We start from the raw sequence: 16,832 nt of genomic DNA on the forward strand, positions 1-16,832 counted from the left end.
GGGATTTGATTACAGAACTTCCACAGGACTAGGGAAACAGACTCTTGAAGGGCACAAACAAAACATTGGGTGCACCAGGACCCGCAAGAGACTGAGCCAGACTTGCCTGTGAGGGTCCAGGAGTCTCCAGCAGAGGCGTGGGTTGACAGCGGCATGCTGTGGGGTCAGGGGCACTGAATACAGTGGTCCTGGGAGCTTCAGCATGCTCCTTTTGAAGGAGGTCTCCATTACTGCTCTTACCCCTACCATAGTTTGGCCTTAGGCCAGAGTGGTAACACAGCCCCCATCAGCAGAAAATTGGATTAAAGATTTTCTGAGCATAGCCCCACCCAACAGAGCAAGACCCAGTTTACCCCACAGCCAGTCCCTCCCATCTGGAAGCTTCCACAACCCTCTTCATCCATCAGAAGGCAGACAGGATGGAAACCACAATCACAGAAAACTAACTAAAACTGATCACATGGATCACAGCTTTGTCTAACTCAATGAAACTATGAGCCATACCGCGTAGGGCCACCCAAGTCAGACAGGTCTTGGTGGAGAGTTCTGACAAAATGTGGTCCACTGGAGAAGGGAATGGCAAACCACTTCAGCATTCTTGCCTTGAGAACCCCATGAACAGTAGGAAAAGGTTTGATGCTGCCCAATTCCAACTGATTCATTTTGCTCAAATAAACTCTTAAAATTCTTAAAAAATAAAGTAATAAAGCAAACCAGGTCATAAACTAACTTTCAAGCAATTCAGACACAGGGTTTTTAAAAATATTTTGGAAAATAATTTTTTTTTTCAAATTTGTCTGCAGCTTCCCAAAATAATTCCTTAAACTAACAACCCTAAACTGAATGATTACTTCTATATTCATTTTAAAAATCACACTTATTCTCATCTATTTCATATAATTAAAATTAATTCTAGTTTCAGACACCAACTTAGATATTCTAATCACCATTGATGCTTGATATGTCATAAATCAAACCTGAAAATCATTTCTTATATCAGGCTAATCCCAAGGAATAATTTTTAGCTTTGGTTTATTTTGCAGATCTGAATTGTTATATACAGAATGGATTAACAACGAAGCCTTACTGTGTAGCAATACTCAACAGCCTGTGATAAACCATAATGGTAAAAGATATGAAAAAGAATGTGTGTGTATATATAGATATATAATTGAGTCACTTTGTTGTATAGCAGTAGTTAGCACAATATTGTAATTCAACTATACTTCAATAAAAATAAACTTTAAAAAAATCTGCAAAATACATAGAGAATTATTTCTTGTTTTTGTACATTCTTCAGGGTTTATATAACAAGGAACAAGTATATAAGGAATAAGCATATAACATGGAAGAGTACATATGGTACTCTTTTTTAAAAAATTTTTAATTGGAGGATAATTGCTTTGCAATATTGCATATGGTACTCTTGATGATTGCTACATGAGAGGCAGATTTCCATAGCTAGAATGAAGAAGAGATTTGTGTTTCTCACCTTGACATTGAGGACAAAATATTCACATAAACTGGTTAAAAATCTTTTGGCTTCAGTGTGATTAAATAATATGCTTGTATCAATATCTATTCACTTTGCTGTGAACTCTCGGCCTCAACGTACATTATCAGAAACATGAGACATGTTTTCTTATTTCTCAAAGTAAGAGGTTTTTCTCCTAGTTCTGACTGCCATAACTGTCTCAAAGGAAAAAAAAAAAAAAAATACCCCTCAGCCACAAAGATAAATTATAGAAGAACTAAAAAAAAAGTTAGGTTTGCTGATTTAAGAGGCACTTGGTGAGCTTTCAGACCTCAATTAAGGCTGTGATTTGAGAAAAAGAAAATGAATTTTCCAAGCAATTAGGTGGTAATAGATCTAATGGCTTTGGGGGGAAAAGAAATGGGTATATTTAATTTTGACAAGTGGCTGCCGTGCATGTGTTATATAACCTTTTTTGATAAGTATTTTTGCTCCAAATACCTTTTTTAATTATCTGCAAATGCCTTTTACAGGGAATTATAAAGAGTAACAACCACAAAGAAGACAGGCATTCTGCCCTACTGAGTCAATAGCATTCACTTTTCTAAAAACACCTCATATTAATTTCATAATACGTATTATAAAAGGTCCAAAAATATGTGCTTACCAATAAACCATATGGTCTCAGAAGGATATTTTACAAGAAAATGTGTCAGCTTTCATAAACTTCCACAGGGGACCCTTTTCCTTTTGAAAGAAAAAATCATACGTTGAAAACACAGTGGAATTTGAACATGAAAAGACTTTTTAACAGCGTGAGAATGCAATAGGCTCCAACAAAATCAGTGCATTTTATATTGAAGTAAGGTTCTGTGTTCAGCTCATTCGTGGGACAAAAGAACACACTAGCGGTTACAGTCATACAGCCCAGGTATTCACGTTAATGTAGATTGAAGTTCCTCATTTACTTATTGTTGAAGGACAAGCTAAGATTGAGTCATCCGAAAATAGGACCACATTACTATACCTTATTCCAGAGGTAAAAATCTTTTTTTTAAAGCTCTTTTGTTCACAGTGTACAATTTTCTTCATTATTTGACCCTACTTTTATCCCTGCCAATTTAGAGTGCCAAAATTTGTCCTACAAAGCCTCACAAGGAGGAAATCCTCCATCCACTAGTTTTGTATGAGCAGGGAATTAATTCTCTGAGCTTTGGCACCTGCCTTTTCCAGACCCCGGAAGCCTGACCTCTCTGACCTACAGAAGAGCAAAATGAGTTGGCTTTAGGGTACAGAAAATATTTCAAGCAAGTCAACTGAATGAGGTTTCTCTAAAAGAAGGCATACAATTAAAACACATAACGGTAAAAAAAAAAAACAAAAAAAAAACACCACATAACGGTTACACCTAAAACTTGGCTGGAGACAAAAGAAGTTTATGTCTCCTTTGCTGGGGTTGAAATAATTGTTCACAAAATAAGAATTCTGAGGTCATACCAGCAATTAATCAATGAGTGGTGAGTGGGACAATAGCCAATCCATTCAGTCACTTTAACCACAGTGATAAGGAATATTGGTTACTTCTTTTTAAAATTTTTATTATTATTATTTGACCGTGCTGGGTCTTCACTGTGGTGCACCGGCTTTTCTTATTGCAGCCCACAGGTTCTCTAGAAGAGCTGGGCTCAGTAGTCGCAGGTCGCGAGTTTAGTTGCCTCACAACATATGGGATCTTAGTTCCCCAACCAGGGGTTGAACTCACATCCCCTACACTAGAAGAAGGATTCTTTGCCACTGGATCACCAGGGAAATCTCATGAAAAGTGATTTCTAAAGCCAAATCTTTCAGGAGGGGATCATCTGTTTATTCAGATGACAAAACCAATGGGTCAATTCCACTGCCCATTTGGTCCTTTATGTGACAAAATCTGAGGAATGCTTGCTGTTATCTGAGATGGAAGCATAGTGATATTGGTGATAATTGGTGAAAGCAGAGCCTCTCCTAACCCCAAGAGAGGAAGCAAGGGGACTATAAGACAAGCAGAGGATGCACTCAGCTCAGGAAAAGCTGGGCAGGACATCAGTGCCACAGAATTAAGCAGGAGAAAGCAGCACAGATCATGCAGCCAAAGTAACTTAGGGTGGAGCTAAAAACACCAACACCTAATTAGTCATAACAACAACTGGCATATGGTGAGCACAAATGTTTGTCAGGAATTGTGTTTAGCTCAGTAAATATTTTTTAACATTTAAAAAAATTATTTATTTGGCTGCGCCAGGTGTTAGTTGCATCATGTGGGATCTTTGATCTTCTTTGGGCATGTGGAATCCTTACTTGTGGCATGTGAGATCTAGTTCCCTGACCAGAGATTGAACGTGGGCCCTCTTCATTGGGAGAGCAGAGTCTTAGCCTCGGGACCACCAGGAAAGTCCCCTATCTCAGCAAATCCTGACCATGACCTTTGATAGTGAGCTTCCCAGATGGCACTAGGGGTAAAGAACCCACCTGCCAATGCAGGAGACATAAGAGACATGAGTTCCATCCCTGGGTCAGGAAGATCACCTGGAGGAGGGCATGGCAACCCACTCCAGAATTCTTGCCTGGAGAATCCCGTGGACAAGAGGAGCCTGGTGGGCTATGGTCCAAACAGTCGAAAAGAGTCAGATACGACTGAGCGACTTATCATGCATGCAATGCATCCCCATGTTAGATAGACAGGAAGCTGAGACTCAGAAAGCCAGTGGTGGAATCAGATACCAATCCAGGCAATATAACTTCATGTTCCGTGCTTTTGCCAGGACCCCTTAGGAGCACTGGCTGGAGTAAAGAAATAGCAAAAATGAGCATGAAACTGAAATGAATCAGTCAAACATCAAGGGAGGGGCAAAAGGAGCCAGTGGACACTGTTTAAGCTATGGAGCCCTGCAGCCAGGGCCGCAGGTAGGTGTGTGATGTTGCTTTGGAAGCCTGTGCTCAGCCTCATCCCGCAGCTTTAGTGAATGAAGTCGCTCAGTCATGTCCGACACTTTGCGACCCCATAGACTGTAGCCCATCAGGTTCCTCCACCCATGGAACTTTCCAGGCAAGAATACTGGAGTGGGTTGCCATTTCCTTCTCCAGGAGAGCTTCCCGACCCAGGGATTGAACCTGGGTCTCTCACATTGTAGGCAGATGCTTTACCACCTGACCTGGGAAGCTCCAGCTGCTTTAACCACCTGTAATTACAAGCCACTATCAGACAGGGATAACTGGAAATAGCCGTTTTGGTTAGCATGAATCATTCAAGAGCAAATTCTGCAAGTCAAACAGAACTCTTCTCTTAAAAAAAAAATCCAAAATCTTACTTGAGGAATATACCAACATGTGGAATATCAGGCCTTCATCTGGGGAGCTCAAAACATTTTGTAAACACTCTCACAGTGGCCCTCACAAAAGAATCCTTTTTATTCTGTGCCCTGAAGCTAGGGTTGGAATATTAGAGAACCCAGTAGCTTCATACAACTGAGGGATATCCTGTACTTTCACCAAGGCTAGAGAGAAGACAGTGATGATTTATAAACTGGAATCTCAGTTTGTTTTGCAGGGATTACACATACTTCAAAACCTCTGAAGGATGTGTTACTTACTGTGAATCAAAGCATCTGTGGTAGAGTGTACCTAGCAGATTAATCGCATTTCCTGTGTTGATTTGTTAAGCAATTAGAACATGTGCCATATAAAGTCTTACACCCATTATGCCATGCTGGTAAATAGTCAGCTTTAATCTTCAGTATCTTTAAGCGGTTGCCATTGTGTTATATTGTCCTCAGTAGATCCATGCATTTCTACTTATAATTCCTCTATTTCTAGAAGTGTGGTTTGTAAAAAAAAAATAGCTTTGACCTGTCAAATCTATAATATGGAATTGATTCTCTTTACTAAATATATTTATAGCACTTTATGTTTACAAATGGATCTGTTTAGGTAAGTATGGCTCTTTCTTTTTTTTTAAACTGGAGTAGAATTGCTTTACAATGTTGTGTTAATTTCTGCTTACAGCAAAGTGAATCAGAAGTATGACTATTTTCATCTTACTCTGGAAGGCTAAAGACCACATGGCTATAATTTACCCACTAAACCGTGATCAAGCCAATTAGAAGTCTATTGATACTCAGCACAGTTTTTGGCTCATGTTTTTCTTCCACTGAGACAAAAAATAAAGAAATATGGACAATTAAGGATTTTAATTTAAATGATTATAGATAGAAAAGCTGAATGACTCAGACTAAATCCTTCCCTAATTCTCATTTTATATCAGTATTAATGTTTCTGGCAAGAATTACTCTCTAAGTAGCCTATGAACTGATATTTCAACTTTTCTCCAGTTGTAAGGTTTAGGTAGACACACGCTATAGAGCAAGCACTGTAGTTAGCTTCAGGGGCCTCAGGGCGATCACAGGACAAAAAGTCCGGCCCTCTTCAAGGGACTTCAAGTGTGCTCAGAAAAACACAACACAGACACACAAAATGTCTGATGAACCAGTACGCCCAAAGATGCGGGACGGTGTTCACATCAAACCCTAATGGATACATCCAACTGCAGAGCTGAGAAGACTTCCTGAACCACCGTCAACAGCCACTTGGTTTCAGACAATATTGAGCCAAACCAAATCCCAGCATAACAAATGGATGACATTCTTTAGGCTTTGCTGTGACAATATTTGAAAGCATAAACCAAATGAATACACGCTGAACTATGGTTCTCCAACTGTGATCTCAGACTCGCAACATCAGTACCACCTGGCACTTGGAAGTACATATTCTCTGGGCCCTGCCCAGACCTACCAAACCAGAAACTGTGGGGGAAGAACCCTACAATCGGTTTTCAGAACTTTTCCAGGGGATTCTGAAGCACACTAAAGAAAAGTCATCTGTTTCAGGTGGAATGAAATCAGGAATGTTTCTTGAAGGAAGAGAATCTGTAATCAGACTTGACAAGAATTAGAAGGCTTGCCTGAACTACAAGCAAGACCAGAGAAACAGATTGAACATTTACCTTTTCAATATGGTTTAAACACTAAACCATATTATTCAACAACTTTGGCTGATCTATTTTCCATTGATGTTACAACCTCAAAAATATACACTTCACAGCCAGCCGTTTAAAAAAAAAAAATTGATCATCACCCCCAAAATATTTGAGAATTTATATGCTATCATTCAAGATGAAAAGTGAAGCATTTCCCTTCACTGATAATTATTATTTCTTTTCTTTGTCCATTTCATAAGCCATATATTTAGCTCAAAGGTGAAATTTGTATAAAATTTACAAAATATAAAGAGGCTAAGGCTTCTCTAGTGGCTCAGTGGTAAAGAATCCGCCTGCCAATGCAGGAGACAGAGGTTCAATCCCTGGTCTGGGGAGATCCCACATGCGGAGGAGCAATTATGCCCAGTGGGCCACAACTACTGAGCCTGCACTCTGAAGCCTAGGAGCCACAATTACTGAAGCCCATGTGCCTATTAGAGACTGTGCTCCTCAATAAGAGATGCCTCCACAATAAGAGAAGTCCACACACCACAACTAGAGAGTAGCCCCCAATTGCCGCAACTAGAGAAGAGCCCACTGCAGTGAAGACTCAGCACAACCAAAACTAAAACTACATAAAGTTATTGAAAAAGAGACTTCAACTGTCAAAATATTCTTAAAATATATATATGTGTGTATATATATATATATATACACACACACACATATATATGAAAGGGCTGAAATTAATGTGAATATGATGCCACAAAGATTACTAAATTCTAGTCAACTTTTAAGTTCTCATTTTTTGTGCAACAGATGACGTTTCTTAACACAAATGCACTACATTTTTCATTAGCCTCCATTTCATTACAATTTCAGTGTTCTACCTCCCCCTTGTGGTGAAAATTAGAATTTTACTATTTTTGAAGTCGAAAAGAATCCCCCGATAGTCAACAGCAAAGGCTTATTCATACCCAGGATCAAGGCTTCCCTGGTGGCTCAGAGGGTAAAGCCTGCAATGCAGGAAACCCGGGTTCAATTCCTGGGTCTGGAAGATCCCCTGGAGAAGGAAATAGCAACCCACTCCAGTACCCTTGCCTGGAAAATCCCATGGATGGAGAAGCCCATGGGGTCGCAAAGAGTCGGACACGACTGAGCAACTTCACTTTCACTTTCATCAAGTTTAATAGAAATTGACAGATTCATTCCTCTCATTGTTTCTGTATCCTTTTGAAATACCTGATAGTTGGTAGAATTTGTACTTTTAACCTAGATAAAAGTCTTTATCTAGAAGCAGACAAAAATAACTGATAGGAGTAGCCAATTAATAAATTTTTTCAAACATTCAATTGTTAGTTTTTTAAAGTGCCTGAAAAAAAGAAATTCAGTAGTTCAGACTAATATGGTTGTTACTGTTAAAAATGAAGTCACTAAAACTACACAGAGAATGTGTGGTGGACTTCTCACCACTTATTTTGTAAATACTGTACTAGTCAACAGATAGCTATTGCTGGGGTGGGGGGAGGCCCAGTTTAATCAGAATTTCATTATAAAATCTAAAATTTGCAGCTCTAGAGCTGTGGCAGTTTAAGTGCCACCACAGCAACACATCTCAGTCACCATCAGAATGAACCTGGGCTAAATTACTGGGGTTGTGAGAGTGGTTTCAAGACTGAGAACTTAAAAATAAAAAAGTGAAAGAAAAAAAAGAGAGAGAGAGAGAAATGACAATGTCAACACCTAAGTGTGTTTGCATCTATGATACATCCAGTTTTCAACTCCTATCTTCCTTCGGTATCTGTATGATAACTTAAGGAACCTTGATTATGTGATCAAACGACACCACACTGCAACCACACAAGAGTTCCATGTATGAGATGACCTGGTTCAACCTTAGTCCAAGCAAAAACTGAGAGAACCAACAATGAACTCGACTTTCAAGGAATTCTTGTTTCTTCCATCTTGGAGACTGTTAGACAATGACATTTATTAAACTGCTATGTTCAGGATGCTGAGCTAATGAGATACTCAGAAACCTTCTTGTCCTTGAAGGACCAGCTCAAATGCCAGAGTGTGTCTAAAGCCAGACTGAATTAGTTCTGTCTCTTCAGTTATATAAGCAATTTACTTTTACAGCTAAGAATGCACTTCACATATCGTTTCAAAACTATTGTGTGCCCATCTGTTTCCTTCACTAGACTCTGAGCTCTCTAAGCAGAGGAACTATAACTTAATCATATAGAATCATTAACATCTAGCATAGTGCCTGGCAAATAGTCAGTTCAGTTCAGTTCAGTCACTCCATCGTGTCCGACTCTTTGCGACCCCATGGACCGCAGCACGCCAGGCCTCCCTGTCCATCACCAACTCCCAGAGTTTACTCAAACTCATGTCCATTGAGTCAGTGATGCCATCTAACCATCTCATCCTCTGTCGTCTTCCCCTCCCACTTTCAAATTTTCCCAGATTCAGGATCTTTTCAAATGAGTCAGCTCTTTACATCAGGTGGCCAAAGTATTGGAGTTTCAGCTTTAACACCAGTCCTTCCAATGAATATTCAGGACTGATTTCCTTTAGGATGGACTGGTTGGATCTTCTCGCTTTCCAAAGGACTCTCAAGAGTCTTCTCCAGCATCATAGTTCAAAAGCATCAATTCTTTGGCACTCATATTTCTTTATAGTCCAACTCTCACATCCATACACGACCACTGGAAAAACCATAGCCTTGACTAAACAGACCTTCGTTGGCAAAGTAATGTCTCTGCTTTTTAATATGCTATCTAGGCTGGTCATAACTTCCCTGCCAAGGAGTAAGCGTCTTTTAATTTCACGGCTGCAGTCACCATCTGCAGTGATCTTGGAGCCCAAAAAAATAAAGTCTGACACAGTTTCCACTGTCTCCCCATCTATTTGCCGTGAAGTGATGGGACCGAATGCCATGAACTTAGTTTTCTGAATGTTGAGCTTTAAGCCAATGTTTTCACTCTCCTCTTTCACTTTCATCAAGAGGCTCTTTAGTTCTTCTTCGCTTTCTGCCATAAGGGTGGTGTCATCTGCATATCTGAGGTTATTGATATTTCTCCTGGCAATCTTGATTCCAGCTTGTGCTTCCTCCAGCCCAGCATTTCTTATGATGTATTCTGCATATAAGTTAAATAAGCAGGGTGACAATATACAGCCTTGACGTACTCCTTTTCCTATTTGGAACCAGTCTGTTGTTCCATGTCCAGTTCTAACTGTTGATTCCTGACCTGCATACAGGTTTCTCAAGAGGCAGGTCAGGTGGTCTGGTATTCCCATCTCTTTCAGAATTTTCCACAGTTTGTTGTGATCCACACAGTCAAAGGCTTGGCATAGTCACTAAAGCAGAAACAGATGTTTTTCTGGAACTCTTGCTTTTTCGATGATCCAGCAGATGTTGGCAAATAGTAGGCACTTAATAAATGTTTGCGAAAAGAATTGAATAAGTGAAGGTGGATTATACTTCAACAAATAAGTTGAAGTATAATCATTGCCCTTAACTAGTTTTTATGGCTAATCTTCATAGGCTTTCTAAGAATATATTGACAGTATGGTTTATTGTATGATTACAAAAAGTATGATCTCTCCAGGGATTAAGGAGTGGTAAGAAAGGTGTTTTGTTAGCTAAATGCCATTCAAACCAGCTTTTTCAGGTTTTCTTCCACTAGCCCTTCCCTTGAAGCACAGAGCTTGTTTTGCAGCCAAAGTGAGCTGGGAACCCTTTCCTTTCATTCTTTCTTTTTCTTTATTTTTGGCTGGCCTGGGTCTTTGTTGTGGTGCACAGGTTTCTTATTGTGGTGGCTTCTCTTGTGGAGCACAAGCTCTAGGGTGCACGGGCATCAGTGGTTGAGGCTCACAGGCTCCAGAGCATAATTCAGTAGTTGTGGTGCACACAAGATTAGTTTCCTTGAGGCATGTGGGATCTCCCCAGACCAGGGATGGAACCTGTGTCCCTTGTGTTGCAAGGCAGATTCTTAACCACTGGACCACCAGGGAAGCCCTGGGCCCCTTTTCTTGATCAGTGTTATTTTCCTGTCTTCACAATAGCTACATGGCCCCCAGCTAAAGGTGCACATGTTCAGAATCAGGAAATGGTCAATAAGGTACATTTCTAAAGATATGAAGAAGACCCCCGTTTTCCAATGATATTTTCCCCACTACTATGTTAATTAAATCCCACAGAAAGAATTGATTCCATTGTGTTACAAGTCGCTCTACTATTTAAAAATGCAGTTTCCCCTTGGAAGAGCAGTTCACCCAGTTCTTAGCACCTTGGTATGTGTTGGTGTTTATTAAGCTACCTTTGTCTGCTCTAACAGGAACTGAAAAAGAGCATGAGGATTCTGGATACTTATTAAGGGAGGTGAAATGCTGAGGGGTGAGAATGGACATAAAAACTGACAGTGATGAGAGGAAGCCCTACCATTCCAGACCCCTGCGTTCCCGGGGCTGCTCGGGGACCTGTGAAGGCAGCCTTCCTGTACACTTCTTGCTAGTACCTAGCCACCCACAGTTTATCACTATGTGCCTCCCCTCCCTTCAAAGTGACAGCTAATTAATTTGACAAAAATCCTTCCTAGGGGTACTATGAACTCTCAGAATCTTCTTCCTTCTCTAGGTAACATCCACTAGCTTTCATGATGTGGGCAGGCTGTGACTAAGCCAAAACTAAACGCCATTCCCAGCAAGAGGAGTTGAAAACTCTCATCACCTAGCCCTGGGGCAGAGTAGTCTGATTGTCCAACAGCAGAGCAGCCGGCTGCAAGTACACAGACACAAGGTAAGTGCAGAGGGGCGGCTTCATGGAGCCCTGCTTCCTTCCTTCACAGGCTAGCAGAGTAGGCACCCAGTGCAGGAGGGAAGACAGTAATGAGACACTGTGCCCTGGGGAACTGGTCTGGTTGTCCAGAGGTTATGACTCCTCACTTCAAATGCAGAGGGTACAGGTTCCAGCCTGGTCGAGGAACTAAGATCCCACATGCTGCTCAGAGCAGCCAGAAAAAAAGGCACTATGCCCTGAACATCAGCAGATGGTAGTAAGTCCTTAAAGCTATGCTCTGGGCCAGAGCTTAAATATGGCTAACAACTCTACATGATCAGGTATGTAGATTTCAAAGCAAGAGGTATTCATCGTCCCTCAGACAGGGTGCCAAGAACAGCCCTAAATACATTGAAAGGGACTCACCCTGGATGGATCACCAGCCCTGAAGATGCACAAGGATTTAGAAGCTAGTGGACGTTTGTTGTCATTATTGTTGTTGGTGGTGTTATTATTGTTCTGCTAAACAAGAGTCAGTCCCTCTTTCTTATGTTAGTCTAACTCTGTTGAGAAGAATTACTTCTTCACCTCTCTGTGAAGTCTTAGTCGAACTGTACCTTACCCCAGTCAGATTTGACACCAACTCACAGAATGCAGCCCTCTCTCCCTGGACTTTGAACACTGCAAAGAGTAATTCAAAGATAGTTCAAATAAATGAATAAATACAGTTTGGGTCACGTTCACTGCAGGATCAGAGCCTATAAAAGATGGTTTCCATTGCCTGGAGACCTACCTGCCTGCCCTGACTTCTGTTTCTAACCTGATATTGTGCAGAAGCCATCACATGTCTCAGTCAATATATTCTGTGAGGAATCCCTCCAATAAATTCTCACTTCTCTCTCTCATTCCCTTTCTCTCTTTCTATACTATATTTGTGATAAATCTTTACATATACTAAATAATAAATACATATCACTAAATAACACTTGAATACCTACATCAAGTGGGGCTTTCCCGGTGGCTCAGTGGCAAAGAATCCACCTGCCAGTGCAGGAGACACAGGACACACGGACTCAGTCCCTGGGTCGGGAAGATGCCCTGGAGGAGGAAATGGCAACCCACTCCAGTATTCTTGCATGGAAAATTCCATGGACAGAGGAGCTTGGTGGCCTACAGCCCATGGGATCACAAAAGAGTCAGACAGGACTGAGCATGCATGCACCTGTATCAGGTATCTCACTTGACTGATTGAAGATACCTGTAGTAGGCAGAATTAGGTACATAATTCTGTCTTAGAGCTTATTTTTCTCTGGATATGCCACATGCTACATTTTAATTCTATCAACTTATTTCCAGCCTCTCACTCTGGATGATCTCTGCATGAGCCAGGAGACATGAAGCAAGGATAAAATGTTAAGCATAATCCTTTTGACCTCATCACATAAACCTACTGAATTGAGAATTCAATCTCAGTCTCTTGAAATGGGGAAAGATATTTCTCAGATGAAGCAAAAGAATCAATAAGCAGTACCAAGCCTGAAGTCTATCTAATCTCCAGTTCTCCCAGTCCCAAGGAAGATTTTTCTAGTGATTGAGACACTCTGGTTCAGGGTGGATGTGGATGGCAACAGATTCACACTAAAACAAGTCTTTTGGGACCATCCCTGGGCTGGGTCATGGCTAAGGTTCCCATGCATGAGTTGAAGAGGCTAAGTTCAGGCAGTTCCTGTGTGCCTTAGTTTGGGCTGCTATAACAAAGTACCATAGACTGTGTGGCTTGACTTATAAACAACAGGTATTTATTTCTCACAGTTCTGGAGGTTGGAAGCCCTAGATCAGGGGACCATTATGGGCGGGTTCTAATGAGAGACTTTGTCCAGGTTGCAGACTGCCAACTGCTCCTTGCATCCTCACATGGCTAAAAAAAGAGCAAGAGCCTCTTTTATAAAGACACTCACCCCATTCATAAAGGCTTGAGACCCAATTATCTCCCAAAGATGCCACCTCTTCATGCCACTACACTGAGGGTTCAGATTTCAACATACAAATCTGGAGGGAGGCAAACATTCAGCCCATTTACGGAAAGGCAGAAAAGCCCCAAACACAGCAGTGCCCAGGCGGAGCTCGGACTCAAGTTTTCTGGTCCATCTGCCCCATTCTTCTCAAAAGCAGGATTTATTTCCTTTAATTTTACTCCTAAGGCACACTCAGAGAAACAAAGGCAGAATTTAATTATGAGCAGAATTTAATTTTCTCGTAGTTCTTGAGGCTTGACGTTCAAGATCAAGGTGCCATCAGAACTGGTTTCTGGTAGGACCTGTCTTCCTGGCATTGGGGGCACAATTCAGTCCATAAGAGGCAGACATAAGCAGCACAGATTGGAAGGTTGAAACCTCAGAAATTTACTTTCTCACAATTCAGACTACTTTCTCCTTACTTGGCTTATAGATGGCCATCTTCTCTCTGCGAACTTCACATGGTCTTCCTTCTGTACCTGTTTGTGTAAAAATTTCCTCTTAGAAGGACACCAATCATATTGGATTGGGGACCACCCTAATGACCTCATTTTAACTTCATTACCTCTTTAAAGATTCTCTTTCCAAACATAGTCCCAGTCTGAGGTACTACAGGTTATGATGTCAGTGTACAAATTTTAGTGGGGGCACAACTCAGCCCCTAACAGTAAAAGAATAGATAAGTCAAGAAATTGGATAAACGTTAAGAATAGGAAAGATGGGGAGAGAATAAAGAGCAACACTTGTCAAGGCTGGGTTACAACTCTGACTCAGATTCCCAGGTGCCAACGCAGGGAGGGGAACGTGATCAGTTACAAGACACTCACTGTGCTCTACACATGGATTTTTTTAAGCTTTTTTTTTTTTTTTTTTTTAACTGTGGCCCGTTTTTAAAGTCTTTATTGAATTTGTCACAATACTGCTTCTGTCTTTGCTTTGTTTTTTCGGCTGTGAGTCATGTGGGAACTTAGCTCCCTGGCCAGGGAGTGAACCTGCACCCCCTGCATCGGGAGGTGAAGTCTTAAACACTGGACCACTAAAGAAGTCCCTGCAAAAGGGTTAGAATGAAGATGCTCTTTCAGAGGCAGTGTGCTTCTATTGTCTAATAAAAAGTCCTGACTCATGGTGGGAGACTCAAGATGGGAAGGAAAGCAGAATAGAACCATGGCAGCCCAGTATTCTTTGATACTCACAATTTTATTGATTCCTTCACAACACTGTCATGGGGTCAACTATCTGTACTTCACAATTCCAGGGTGACAAAGAGTGTCTGCAAAGAAACCAATGTTTCATAAATAATACATACTTATGTATGCTTGCGTGGAGTGTTTCAAAAATTGTATTGCTTCAATTACTTTTAATAACCCTCTAAAATTAGTTTTAATTTCTCAACTAAATGACCAAAGTCACAAGGGATATTTCGATCTGTACAGGCTCTTCACAGTCTCCAGCATGTTTATGTCTCTGGAAGACCATCGCAGCTCAGTGGGTCAAGATGAAAAAGATCCAGGTGCTGGAGCAAAAACTTTAGTCTTTGCCTTATGTCTTGGCAGACCATTTAGATCACCTTTGGAAGGGGAACCGTATATTTGGGAGTGAGGTAACACACAGGCATACATGAGGATGAATGGTATAGGCTGGGCCTAGATTGTCAGTCTTTCCAGTCCTATTCAGAGATAAAGTTTGTCTGTCAAACTGATAGGAATTATGGAGTAAGCCTCCTTTTCTACCCACCGACAGAAGTCCTGTGTACTGCTAAAAGGACGTGAACTTGGGGGACAACCTTCCTGGATTTGAATTCCAGAATCACCATTTATTAAAATTTATGACTTTGGGATATTTTATTAAGCTCTGCACCCTGGTTTCCTCATCCAACAAGAAGAACAATTGCACCTGTTTGGGGGGTTATGAGGATTTAGTTAAATATGTACAGTGCTTACAACAATGCCTGGTATTTAGTAAATGCTATTATTCTTACACAGTTCCTTAAGTTCTGAAAATTATAGGTTGGTATATTCAAATTTCTGTTAATGATAGAATCAGAACCGTTCTGGCCATGTGTGTGTATTCACATGACCCCAAATGCACTCTGTACTGTGAACAAGGTTCATTTGGTCAGCTGTGTAGTGGAGATCTCGCTCTGTTAGTAAAGAGGGACATAAGCTCCTTTGTCAACACTTCATAATGAGACACCTCTGCATTAAAAACCCCAAGAGGGAAATCTCACCTTTTGGAGCTGTTGTAATACCTTGCAATTCTGATAAGTGTTTGCTATCTGCTTTCACTCCACATCCAGGCTTTACACAGGTTTTCTCCAAATAGGTATCTTTACTTAAGATTTTGTTCCCCAGGTGTGTTTGTGTTCACGTTTCTCAGTTGTATCCTGTATTTTTTTCCCGCTTTTTTTGGTTCAAGCCTCTGAGCTCCCTTAAGCCTTTGTAAACTATCTCAGTCTGTAGTATTCTCAGCATCATTATTTGGTTAATAAAGCTAGATTGTAAGCCTTATTGGAACATCTCTCTGCCGGATCATTAATGATGTTTTAAAATTTACATTCCAGTTCTTCTTGGTCTTTTTCTTACATCCCACAAGTCTTTCTCTACAAAATGCCACTGACTGACTTGGTTCTCTTTCTTTGTTCCCTCTCATTCATTCTCTTTCTCCCCTTTCTTTTATCCTTTTAAGAATGAAGGGAAGCTTTGTTACCCAAATAGGTTTTATTCCAAGATGACTTGTCTCTTAATGTATTTGGTGCAGATATATAATTAGTGTATGGGATCTTTTGTTTTATAAATTACAGCCACAGGCTCATCCATTTTTCTGTACGTTCTCTTTTTTTCCCTGGTACCTAAGGTAACCAGATTTATGCTGCTGTTTATGTTGACTCCCTATTGTTCTTGTGATGTGTGACATCTGTTATTTTACAGCACTTAACTCATGTGCACTGGCAGCCAGGAACCTACTGGAAATAACAATTAAGGGCATAAATAACACACATCTGCATGAGCTTTGGCTCCCTCTCAGGTATTAACTCTGCTTACCACCTTCCAGATTTTTTCTCTTCTGTTTTGTGATAACCATTTGATTTTGAAGACTTTAGCTTTCCTCCCTGTGGAGATTTTGGCATACATTTTATATAATTGTCTGTTTTTGTGTATTGGGACGTGTGTGTACTGTGTGCTGTCTGATAACTGAACAGTCAGGAAAAAAAAGACACTCCCCATCGTGTTCTCATATTGCAGCGTTAGCCTTCCCACCTGAATAGTTTATACAACAACATCAAGCATGACTCACTGGTATTCCCTGCTCACATAAAATTCATATGCCTGTGTGCTTTCTTCTGAAGGCAGCGATTTGCATTTCTGTAGAGATCTGAAAGAATAGGAGAGCGTTATTATCAGTTATTATTTGCTGACCACCCAGAGCACTCACAATGGGGTACAAGAGACAGAAAGGGGAGAGGTCAGTTCTTTAAAATGTATGTGTAACCAGCTCAGAGCCAATGCAAGCATCTTGGTGGCACTTCAATTAGCAGTTTCCAGAGTGAGAGGA

Source organism: Dama dama, chromosome 18 (genome assembly GCF_033118175.1).
Source record: "Dama dama isolate Ldn47 chromosome 18, ASM3311817v1, whole genome shotgun sequence".
NCBI classification, from domain to species: domain Eukaryota; kingdom Metazoa; phylum Chordata; class Mammalia; order Artiodactyla; family Cervidae; genus Dama; species Dama dama.